The sequence below is a fragment of the Eleginops maclovinus genome, chromosome 4 (assembly GCF_036324505.1).
Source record: "Eleginops maclovinus isolate JMC-PN-2008 ecotype Puerto Natales chromosome 4, JC_Emac_rtc_rv5, whole genome shotgun sequence".
In the NCBI taxonomy this organism is placed as follows: domain Eukaryota; kingdom Metazoa; phylum Chordata; class Actinopteri; order Perciformes; family Eleginopidae; genus Eleginops; species Eleginops maclovinus.
The window spans coordinates 10,984,553-10,997,835 of NC_086352.1; the positions used below are offsets into that span (position 1 = coordinate 10,984,553).

A 13,283-nucleotide genomic window follows, 5' to 3' on the forward strand; every position below is an offset into this window, starting at 1 on the left:
AACACGCTATCTCTGTAGAGAGTCGTCTACAGATGTTTGGCCTCTGATTGCAGTTGCATGCCTAAAATTGTCATGAATTATAAAGTATGCTTACTATGTTAAGGGTCATTGTTTTTGTTTTGTTGAATCATACAAGAAGCAGTTTAGTATGTAAATAAGGAGCTCTTTGGATCTGTTGTATAAAAAGGAAAGCCAGAAAGCTGTTTAGTACACTACTTATACTAATGTATGGATCTAAAGGTGTAGTCACACATCTATTAGAGCAATATGATATTTGTATAGATTAATTAATCGTTTTATGTTTTGTTTTGAAGTTAGCTATTCTTAAACCGGAAATATACTTTTTGTTACAGGAAATAAAAAGGGAACAGGAAATCTTCTTGATAGGTTGAAAACAGCATTTTGTAGTTTATTTTTACCAAAAAAATGACTTCATTGTAGATGGATTTTGTTTATTCTTCTGTTCTTCAATTAATGAAATCGTGTTCTCTTGATTGCAGCTCTTGTATAATAGTTATTATCTTACCCATGAGCATACAACACAGGCACTTCTTTTATTAATGGTATTGCCAGATAGTTACCGTCATGACATCAAGACCTTTGGGTGTCTGACTAGAAAAAGCCTACAGATTATTTAAAGTGCAGCAGGAGTCATTCATACATTGTATACTGTATGTTCATCGGAGTGTGTGATGCTTTCATGTTCACATCAGTCTGCAGACCTCTGTGATGTAACACTATATGACAAACTGCATAGAGTTTTCTCCTCTTTAGCTAATGAACACGCACACACACGCTGCTGGTACACATGTGCCGTCATTCATTTGGCAAAAAGGCCCCACACTTCCAAGTGCTGTCAGAAAATAAAAAATGCCCTACAGAATCACAGGAAAGTGTTAGGTTGTTGTCAGACTGGCTGGATACGAACTTCAAAGAGCTGTCTGTGATTTTCTTTTTTAGCACAGCGATGAGACAGATCAGGACTGAATCATGTGGGTTATAATCAGCAGTTGAAACATTTGGACACAGTCAGTGGTGTGAGTGTTGTGATGAGCAGCTGATGAAAAGTAAACACCTGCTATGACATCACTTGTTGGGCTTTTTCCAAAAAGACTGCAGGCTTGGCTGTTTCAGGTCATGCAGTGCAGCAGCGGTTACCTGCGATGGCTTCATGGTCTGCGGTGTCAGTCAGTTGATTTGGTCCACAGATTTGTTTCAGACTGAAATATCCCAACAACTCTTGGATAGGTTGGAGTAAGATTTAAGATTACAGATATTCATTGCGCCCTGACGATGTGACACACAGACTTTGATGACGTTGTTTTGAGAATACGCTCATCAAAAACTTGGCTTGAGTTGCATTGCATCCATTAGATGTTTCATTTTTCTCCCACGGTTTTAATTATCTTACGTTTGTAGTATCTGTATACAGAGCTGCCTTGATAGTTTGAACCTTATAAGCTTTATTTACTACAAAATCAACATTTGAATGCTGCTGCTGTTCCTTCTGCTAAGTTGAAGATAGTGATGATTATATGTATTATCCTCAGGGGTGGCTCCGTACGGTTGTGGTCACAATTTATTCAAAGATATTTTTGTAATATTTTTTCATAATTCACAAGATTTTAATTCTATATTTTCACTGTGATCAAACAAGTGTGCCCTTCTTCAAGACATACCATCCTTATTATATTTTGATTCAATAAATTCCGTTATTCAAATTGAGAATTTTATTTAAGCTGTCAGACCTTAAATAAAAACTGTGAATGGAAAACAAATCATTTCTGCAGCCCTATATATTATAACATAATAGTTTATTGAAATATGTCAAGGTTTGTGTGTTATGGTTACATATGTCCATGACTGCGGTGCATTTTTGTCCTCCCAGCTCTATCTAGGAGCATGTGCATTAGATTACTGAGGTAACCTGGTTAGGGTAATTCCGCAGTCATGTTGTATATGCTCTGGCATGTAGTCATTGCAGTCATGTCCAAAAACAGACTGACATCCCAACGGCAGACACACAGAGGAGGGCTGCATGTTTACAGCTCAAATAATCAGTGTCATGGTGCAGGAATTATTTCTTGATGATTTAACAAATCTTACTTCAATACGTTTGTGTCAGTTTTGATCCGGCATCTTTAAGTAAGGGAATGTCTGTTCAAGACAGCCTGTAAATAACCAAATTTAGAAAGTACAATTTGGATTTGTAGTCCTCTAAAACAAGACAACACTTTTAATCCAGCAAATAGGAACAAGCCTGAAGGTTTGACCACTTGACTGTCAGAGCATTTTTTCTTTGGAACCATGTCAGTGGTTTGTGGGAAAGTCTTGTTTCTGCTCTGAGAGTTTTGTCTGCCTCCCAACTCATGTGATTGAGAAATGATGCCTGATAGACAGCAGCAATGGCCAATTATCTGTCACTGGAACAGTGTCTTTGTGGGGCGTTGTTAAGCACTGCTTGTGTCTTCAGACACACTGGGAAGGTTTCATCCACCAGTGAGCTCTGAAGCTCAGCGCTCGATCGGCGTCCGGCCTTGAGGCGCGTGTGGCTCGAGGTAAACCAGCAGTCTCACAGTATGAGCTAAAGACTTGATAAAGAAACAAGATGAACCGGGAGTTGGAGTATATGTTTGTACAAGTAAGTTTTTGCTTTTTTAAGCTTTCAATCGGCATCTCATTCCCCCATTCATTAATTAGGTATATTTATAGGCAAGAAAAGATGGACATTGAATGGAAATAAACAGTCTGGTCTGATTGAGGAGAAGCTTCTTTCCTTTTAAACTATATGTTTTGATAAGAAATCTGTAAGGTCTCGTCTTGAATTTGGTAAATCGCCTCTTTAATGTGGAACATGGAGACGTTGTCTGGACACACCCTTCTTCTGCAGGAACAAGTTGTGTCAATGAAATCAGCAAAACAGTAAAAGCAACCGAGTAGCAACTAATTACATTTTTAGATCAAGCTGCGTTTTGGTAACTTAATAATCTTTGTTTGAGAAATTACTGTATTTTTGGGTTTAGGACACAACCTCGTTGACTAGCTGGAGAAGCATTATGTTTTCCTATAAAGTGGTGCAGGAATGAGTCCTTAACCTGGGAAATGTGTTAGCATTTTAGCACTTCCAGTTTCCCTCTTTTTGAAGTCACTGGATTTTGAATGAGTTTTTGCTGAGATGCTTGAAATAAAGTCAGTGGTCAATATAAACGTAATCAATTTTTACATTTGGTTCAATGACATAAAGCTCCTTAGTAGTAATCATTATCATGTTGATCATTAGCTGCCTTTAGCTTAGCGGTGTTTGCAAGTGTCCCTTTTGATCACTGGGCTGTATAAATCTTTTCCCCAAAGGTCAGCTGTTTTTTGTAGCATGTTGTTTACTGTAGCATCAACGAGAGGACATTTTCAGAGTCACCAAAAACCAGTGTCTCTAAGTAGCTGCTTAGCATGGCTTATATTCAGTTTTATTGTTTGATATGTTTTTATTTGATCGTGCTAGACCGTCACGCCTATTCCCTTCTTAAACGTAAGATGGAAGAACAGCTGAGCCCCGACTCTCCCGCTCTGACATAACACACAGAAGTTAACTACACTACTGTAACATTCAGCACAGACTAAACTAATTGGATTAAATGCCGGGATTCGTCTTCTTGTCCCTGATCTTTGACCATTGCTAGACATTGACACGCTACTAGTGCCAAGGAATCTAATTAGGGAGCACCATCGGGTGTAGTTAAACTATCCCAGTTTCTTTCCGAACAAATCCTCCACCAGCACTGAGGTCTCTGTTTCTTGGCTTCATGCTGGGTCTGCCCAGCTGAGCAGAAAAACAGCAGATCCTCACATGAGTGGCATCATGTGACGAGGCCTCTGCAGTCTGGGACTCCAATGATGGCTTTACTGACAATATGAGAGCAAAACACTTCGTTCACATACCCCTGCAGCTGTGTCTGCCAGACCATGTTGTTAAAACATTTTATCAGGTCTAATCTAGGCCTATTTCATTTGATTCACTTCTATAATGTGTCCATCTTGAGAAAAACTGTTATTTCACTGAGGCCTTTTCTTCACAACAGAGCTGAGGAGTGTCATTTCATTTAATGGAGCTCAACCTACATGGAAAAGCTTGCAGAAATCACATATACCATGTTCAAATTGGAAATATTGTTCCATGCAAGTGGTCTGATAGGCATTTATTTAGCCCCTGGCAGTGTAAGCAGGAGAAACCATTGCAAGGGTTCAGTGGGATCACAGCAGGACACAATCTACGAGCGAAAGCTTAGACCTCAGTATTAGCAAGGTGAGGTCCCTTTAATCTGAGTTGGCTTCATGCAGATTTGTAAAGACACCCGCCCGGTGGTAGCACTTCTACACCACCCACATACACAAAGACTACATACAGTGGTTGTACATTTACTGTCCGCACTATACTGTCCCAATGGCCCCAATTCTGACACCTCTAAATCACAGTCTTCCTCTAATGTCCTTGCATTGGTGTAGCAGAACTATCAGCAGCAAAGTGGGGCCAGGTCTAAAAAAAGCATCCGTCAAAATGCTTTGGCTTAAACAACGAAAACAGCTGAGCTAACCTTTCCTCATTTAAAGTGGCTCTGATGTGGTAAACAGATTTGAAGGAAATTGGTTTAATGGAATGGATTCTATGCATGTATTTCTGTCTGTGGTTCAGGACAAGAAGTAAGAACAGGTCTGGTGTTAGCAGTACATTGGCAATCTGTAGCCATATTTAAATGTAATGAAATTGTGGTGTAGCTTACTGGAATAAGATTAGCCGGTGTTAGTTAGCCTAATCATGTCCTGATCCTTTGTCTCAGTTAAACCAGGATTAGTATCAGCCTTGTACTTAGTATTACCCTCAATAGATGCGTTTCCCTGCTTTAAACTGACCCGCTGTCAGCCGTTGTGTTAATTATGTGAAATAAAATGAATTATGTCACTTTATACTTGATGTGTTGAAAACAGAGTACACTGCTGCTAGAACGATGGTCTTGTCCTCCAATACGATCCATAGGATGCATTTCTGTTTTGTTTTTGATGCTTGGATTTAATAAGATCAAAAAATGTACAACAGCGTCAGTGCGAGGCATTATGACACTCAAAATATCTAGATAACAAACATCTTATTTTATGAGTAAGGCAAGACAAAAACTACAAACATGTTCCTTTATTTCAACAAATATACTACCTATTTTGTCCATTTTTCAAAAATACAACTTGTGGATATGTAGTGATGGAGCTATACATTGCCTTATATTATTTAATAGTTAATAATTTGTTTACTTGCTGTTTTTTTTATAATGAATATATTATTATTATTATTATTATTATTTAGTCTTGTTATTTATCTGAATTAAATGAGTTTTTATGCTTTTATTTTGAAGGCATGTGTAGGGCACCTGGTGTAATTGTATGGAGACAGGTGGTGGTGGGAGCAGAGCACCAGTATGCACATCTTTTTTTTGTCAGTCGGATTGATTTAAGCTAGCAGGAGAGCCATGGGAAAGACTAAAGAAAAGGAATGATTGGGAACTGTGTTCTTTGTTAATGATACTGGATCATGCAAATAAACGCACAAACGTTGACTTGTCTGGACTTGGATCATTTTCCGTGCGTAAGATTAGCTATCTGGTGTCTCAGCAGCAGTTTACCTTTAAGTTAATGATCTGTTTTATTTTGATATGATTTTGGCCGCTACATGTATGCATTGTGTTTGGAGCTTGACCTCTACTAAAAAGTATAAACTAAAGAACTTGAAGTCCGGATATCCCGACCACTGCTGAACACATTTTGACCCTTGATCTTCATCCCTTAACCATATGCTGGTCAACAGTAAAGAGTCATTTCTGGAAGTCTTTAATCTAGTGTAAAACCAAGCTGTCACTTGAACAGCTTTATCCTGAGTTAAAGAAAAGCAATTAAATATACGCTCAAGGCGGGATGACACTGAATACATTGAAAACGTCCCCTTTTATTTGAAACGAGAGCATCTGTTAACTGATGCAGATGGAAGAAGAAGGTGTTGCTTTGTCTGCACGTTCTCCGTATTGTAATTCTGATCTGTTGAACATCATCAACTAGTATTGTTTCCAAATATTCTCTTTAGCTTTGAACCTCCTTTTGTTTAGCACATTTAGAAACATCACACATCCATCACATGTGACCCTCACATCAGCGGGACCCCACCCAGTGCCCGGAGGTACAGCAAGTAACATGACAGATCTTCAGTGTGTGTGAACACTCTTGCGATGCGGCATATGTTGGGCGAGCTCAATGCGGAGACACTTTGGTCATGTGATTTCTGACATCACTGATCCTCTGACGTCTTTGGTGCTTTCTTCGTCTGCCTCTCTCCTCTTCGTCCATCTCGAATAAAATGTTCCAGTCCGACCATGATCCGTCGCTCTGTAAGGCAGAAAGAGAGGCAGTGCTCTGACTCAACACATTTCTCTCTCCAGCTTTCAGACGCTCCTCATTTCTAGCTTGTGTTGCATTGTGGAGGATTACTGTGTGTGTGTGTGTGTGTGTGTGTGTGTGTGTGTGTGTGTGTGTGTGTGTGTGTGTGTGTGTGTGTGTGTGTGTGTGTGTGTGTGTGTGTGTGTGTGTGTGTGTGTGTGTGTGTGTGTGTGTGTGTGTGTGTGTGTGTGTGTGTGTGTGTGTGTGTGTGTGTGTGTGTGTGTGTGGGGTTGAGTTTCATCCTTCATCTCTCCTCTGTTTTCTGAACCTAGGGGAATTTGTTGGTCTATACATATTATTCATAGTCTCTGCAGCTGCCTTAATGCTGTCTGTCTTTTTGACCCATACTCGGGTATACACACACACACACACACACACACACACCCACTAAATCAACGTGTATGGGTTCCTGTTTTGGTCAAAGAGGACTAAAAGAAATGATCAGATAAGCAGCATATTCCAGTCTTAGCTCATTTCTGATAATCATGTTTGACACCCTCTGACATGTGAAAAAGGTGTGAGTGTGTGTGTGTGTGTGTGTGTGTGTGTGTGTGTGTGTGTGTGTGTGTGTGTGTGTGTGTGTGTGTGTGTGTGTGTGTGTGTGTGTGTGTGTGTGTGTGTGTGTGTGTGTGTGTGTGTGTGTGTGTGTGTCTGTGTGTGTGTGTGTGTGTGTGTGTGTGTGTGTGTGTGTGTGTGTGTGTGTGTGTGTGTGTGTGTGTGTGTGGATAATTATGAGGATCAGTAAGAGTGCTAGGTAGCACAGTGATGTCTCTGTGAGGTGTGATGCTGCTCAAAAACTCGCTATTTTTAGCCCTGCTCCTCCTCCTCTCCTCCCTCTCTGTCTCTCCAACTGTCTCCCTCTCTCCTCTCTCTGTTGCTAGGAGGCTGGGATGGTGTCCTATAGGAATCAAAAAGGTGAAACCATGTATTTAAAGGGGAAAGAATAATAGAGAACATCAGATGTCTGTGTTTTCTGCCTTTGATATTTATCAGTTTCCCTTATTTTGATCCCCTTGAAGGCGGTTAAAGGCACATTTACCTAGTTTAGTAACATATTGATATATTTAGAGACGTTGTGAACGCTACTAGCATGTCAAATAACCCCCCGTTGGTCTGATAAATGTTAAACAGCACTGCAGAGTTTGTTGTAACCAAACCATGGCGTAGAGATGATTTAAATGGTCACAAAAATATATAAAAGAGTAGGCTAGTTGGGAGCAGCACAATGTCTTTCCTGAATAGATGTTAATTTTCCATTCTGCCAGTTATGTTTTCTATGTCCTACTTTCAAGAAAACGAATAAAATGCATTAGATTATATTTGATCACCATTTAATGAACATAGGGTCACAATTTGCTCCCTACAGCTGGCAGTGACAGCACCTGTGATTAATGAATACCAGCTGATTGTGACAATAACATTACAATGGAAATGAGAAAGTCATAATTACAGTTAATTGTACAGGTTGTCTTAATGGCAAATGAAAGTCCTCATTAGAATAATTATCAAGCATTCAAATGTTGATTCCATTGTTTTAAATTAATCTATTGTACAAAGGAGATCATGTTGTTATGATATGGGAATATTATTGCTTTTGTAAAACACTCTTTGTCTCTCTCATGTTTCCTTTTCTTTGACTGCAACTGGCTAGCAGCAGCTCAGCATCCAATTTCTGTCTTTTTGAAAACCGCCTGACTCAGTGCAGGCAGATATAGAATAGAAAAATAGGCCAACATTGACTGATTATCAGCTGGTTTAAGCTAATTGCAGATATTCATATCAGTGTATGTGCCAACTGATAACTCACCAGAAATTGCATTGCAGAAAAGCTGTAAAAAATTTAGTGTAATTTAGATACAGTCAATCAAATCTTATCTATTTAGCCAAATACTGTATCAGGAAATACATGTTTGTCTCAGGGAGCTTTACAGTTTGTACAAAATATGACACCCTCGTTCCTCAGACTCCTCTCCCAGGACAGGCGTGCAGTAGGTGTCATGAGTATTAATTAAAAAGATAATATATTTACAACATAGACGCTGCAGGTGTTAGGAAAGATCATGTGTTTATATATATAATAAAATCAAGATGGATCCAGGTAGATGTCAACCAATCTCAGGTATTACAGTATTGCAATAGCAAAGTCCAATACTCCCAACATGTATATGTTTAACTGTTAATGTCTCAGTTAATGTCAGTAAATACTGTATAGATCAACATTTTAAAGAAACAACAAATAAAGGATGCTTTTTGAAAAATATCCTTGTATTGTAGTCAAGGTTTTATTTAACTAGTAAACATCAATATCAGTATTTGCCTCAAAAGTCAAATATTGGTCAGCGCACCAACCTCTTCTTTTGTAGCTGTCACTCAAAGGCAAACCTAAAACCACATGGCAGCACACTACCTCACCTCAGTGATCACAGTCTGGCGTTCCTGAAGGGGAGGAGAGAGGAAAGGATTAGAGAAAGAGAAAAAAACAATTTGGGAGGACCAGGGGGTTTGCTGGGGGAGGAGATTTCAAGACAGAAGACAGTTGTGTAACATCTAGAAAGGCTCTGTGTTAGGGCCGGGAAATATTTGGATGGATGTATCATTTTTTTAATAGCATCTTATTGTGTTGAAACCATATATCAATAAACACTGCCCGGCCCAAAAAAAGGTCACAAGCCTGTGGGGGGCAGTGCTATGATCTGGGGTTGCTGCAGTCGGTCTGGTCTAGGTTCAGCAACGTGCCCAAAGAATGAAGTCAGCTGACTACCTGAATATCTGAATGACCAGGTTATTCCATCAATGGATTTTTTTCTACCCTGATGGCACGGGCCTGTTCCAAGATGACAATGCCAGGATCCATCGGGCTCAAATTGTGAAAGAGTGGTTCAGGGAGCATGAGACATCATTTTCACACATGGATTGGCCACCACAGAGTCCAGACCTGAACCCGATTGAGAATCTTTGGGATGTGCTGGAGAAGACTTTGCGCAGTGGTCCGAATCTCCCGTCATCAATACCAGATCTTGGCGAAAAATGAATGCAAGACAGAAATAAATGTTGTGACATTGCAGAAGCTCGTGGAATCGATGCCACAGCGAATGCGTGCCGTAATCAAAGCTAAAGGCGGGCCAACGAATATTAGAGTGTGAGACCATGTAGTGTATAATGGTCTACAATAATGAAAACAAACACAACACTCTGATTCTTTATTAATATGTGTGTGTGTGCATGTAAACATAGTCAGTGTATAGCTGTGAAATTTCTTTTTCTATATCATTTCATTTAATAGTCTAATTCACTAAAGTGTTTTTAAAATAAATACTCTTCATATATCGTGATTTTAAGAGAATACTAACATTTTATTTACCATGTGTTTATTCCATATGGATCATTTAGTAATGGAATCGTTAGAAAACAGGCTATCAATACGGAGTTCTGAAATGAACCGTCAGGAAACAAAACGTAGGTCATATTGCCCAGCTCTACTCTGTATTGACATGTGACAAATAGATATGGAAGGACTTATTGATAAAGTGTCAAAACGTTTGTAACGGCAAGAAAAAAAAGACCTCCACACATATTTTCATGAAACTTTTGGGAGAGGCTGTAGCTGCCATTTCACTCCAACACCCCCTCTTTATAATAAGAACGAGAGAGAGAGAGATGGAGGGAGGGCAAAGTGTGTGTAACCCTAACCCTGTGTTTTTTGAGGTATTTAAAAAGTGTCCCTCAGATAGTCCTGCAAACGTAGTCCCCTTTGAGTGTTCATAATTCACTCGCATTTCAAATAAATGAGTAATAAATAAGGAATGATCCTCATCCATGTTCAGATCACAACACGTGAAGTTTGAGTGATTAACCCCTGTAGGATAGTGGGTTTGTGTTTAAATCCTGAATATGCCATTGATTCATTTACATATGGTGGGAAATCCTTTACACAGCTAAGACACATTGTTAAGTTAAAGGGTTAAAAACATTGCTGCTGGAAAACAAACTGGACCAGAATCTGTTGTATCTTTTCACCTAATTTCCTCTCATCTTTGCCCCTTATGTAAAATCAGATTGACTGTAAGAAAAACAACCTCTGTTCTGTTTGACCAATGGTTTGTGTCTTCGGGTGTTTAAGGTCACATTGTTTTTCTATCAGTTCTCTAACAGCCAAGTCATTCAGCAAACTACAACCCCATTACCAGTCCGTTTGTGAGCTGGATTCCTCAACCATGTGACTGCCAGTGTTCATCACTGTTTTTCCACATGTCTGCGATCAGCTGATTGCCTCCAGTCACAAGCCTGTAAGGTCTGAAGCAGTTTTATAGTGAACTCTCCACAACTGCATTCCTCAGTCCTCGATCGGTTCAACGGTCTGTTCCCACAACTTAACTGACCATACCGAGCTATGAGATCATGAATGTGAGCACATAGGAGCCAGTGTTTTCTCTGAGGTCATACTGACGAGAGGAAGTCCCGTGTGCCATCTTTTAAAAGCAGTGTTAATTTCATTGCAGAATACTATGACTAAACATGTTCGTTATGACCTTTTGTACCGTGACTGAGCTAAGAAAATGACGAGGCAGCACCAGAGTCCTCCACCAGTCCCTGTGTGACTATATTAATGATGTATTGTTGCAAAAAAATCATTGGATTAAAATGTATCTACAAAAATAAAATCTGTACCAAAACTTCTTTATTTTACCAAGCAAAATTAGAGGACAAAATTGAGAATTTCTTTTTCAGTGCAGCACTTTTGTTTCCGGTGCGGTGCCATTATAAGAGTCAGGAGGACTCGGAGTAAATTACTTACAGTGGTATGCAAAAGTTTGGGCACCCCTCTGAGATTTCATGACAATTTGCTTTTCCTTTATAATAGAAGATCACAGCAACAACATTTGTTTTCCTACAAAGATGTAGACGTTTTAGTGTTTTCCAGACCAAAATTCTTAGGGTAGCATTACATAGTTTTATTATAATAAAATAAAATGCAAAAAATGGGATGTGCAAAAGTTTGGGCACCCTTATAAATAGCATTCATTTCAACACCTGTACGGATTTATAGCTGACAGGTTGCTGCACAAAATTGCTTTGATTAGCTCATTAGACCTTCAATTACAAAGACAGGTGGAACCAATCATGAAAAAGGCTATTTAACATAGGTAATAGCTGGCTGTGCCTGGCCTAGGTTCTTTCTTAGGGAGTGGCAAGATGGGGACCTCAAAACAACTCTCCACTGACCTGAAAGCTAAGATAATCCAACATTATAAATTAGGAGAAGGGTACAAAAAATTATCTGACAGGTTTAAACTGTCTGTCTCCACAGTCAGAAACGTAGTTGTGAAATGGAAGGCCACAGGAACAGTCCGTGTGAAGGAAAGATGTGGTAGGCCGACAAAAATAGGGGAAAGGCACAGGCGAAGGATGGTGAAAATGGTCACAGAGAAGCCACAGACCACCTCCAGAGAACTACAACAACATCTGGCTGCTGATGGTGTAGTTGTTCACCGTTCCACAATCCAGCGTACTTTGCACCAGGAAGAGCTCATTGGAAGGGTGATGTGCAAAAAGCCTTTCCTGAGTGTTAATCACAAGAAGAGTCGCATGAGGTATGCAAAAGCTCATCTGGACAAGCCAGAAGCATTTTGGAACAAAATACTGTGGTCAGATGAGACCAAGATTGAGTTATTTGGTCATAACATGAACAGGTATGCATGGCGAAAAAAACACACTGCATTCAATGAAAAGAACTTGTTGCCCACTGTAAAATTTGGTGGAGGATCTATCATGTTATGGGGCTGTGTGGCTAGCACAGGTACTGGAAAACTTGTTAAAGTTGAGGGCCACATGAATTCCTTACAGTACCAGGAGATTCTTGACAAGAATGTTCTAGAGTCAGTCACAAAGTTGAAGCTACGCCGGGGTTGGATTTTTCAGCAGGACAATGATCCTAAGCACCGATCAAAATCCACCAAGGAATTCATGCAGAAGCACAGGTACAATGTTCTGGAATGGCCATCCCAGTCCCCAGACCTTAACATCATTGAAAATGTATGGATTTATTTGAAGAAGGCTGTCCATGCACGGAGGCCAAGAAACCTGACTGAACTGGAGACGTTTTGTGTGGAAGAATGGGCCAAAATACCACCTGCCAGGCTTAAGGGACTTGTCTGTGGCTACAGGAGGCGTCTACAGGCCGTTATTGCAGCAAAAGGAGGCAATACTAAATATTAATGGAATTATTTCTTAGGGGTGCCCAAATTTATGCACATGCCTATTTTTGTTTGAATGCACATAAACATGTTTCTGTTTGACCAATAAAAGTTATTTCACTACTGAGATGTTTCTGTTACCATAAGGTATAACATATGTTAAAATGAAGTTGCTGCTTCAAAAGCTCAGCAAGTGACAAACTGATGCAGTGGTTTTCCTAAGGGGTGCCCAAACTTTTGCATACCACTGTATCTTACAGTTTTAAAATGAAAAATACAGGGTTTAAGAGAAGGAAACAAGGTCATATTTTTGGTTCGACTAGATTGAGTGCAGTGCTCAGTTTTATGTGATGATGAAAGTAGCCTGGAATGTCCCCAGATTTGATTGATATCGATACGATTTTCTAAAAATGATCCGAAAGCTCAAAAACAGCATTAGGTGACTAATGAAGCAGAAACACAGCAGACAAAAACAACACTATTTAAAACATGTTTTGTTGAAATGAGATGGGGCCAAACTGAGTCAGGTGGAGCAAACTGAGTCAATAAAATATTTACTCCAACCTTCTTGGGAATCGAGGGGCAGTGGGTTCATTGCACAGGGATGACTGACTTTAT

At 39.6% G+C, this 13,283-nt stretch overlaps 1 protein-coding gene across 1 annotated transcript in view; it reads left to right on the plus strand.

The window, feature by feature from the left end:
• myo5aa (myosin VAa) overlaps window positions 1-13,283 on the plus strand; it is a 57,042-nt gene that overhangs the window by 2,996 nt on the left and 40,763 nt on the right.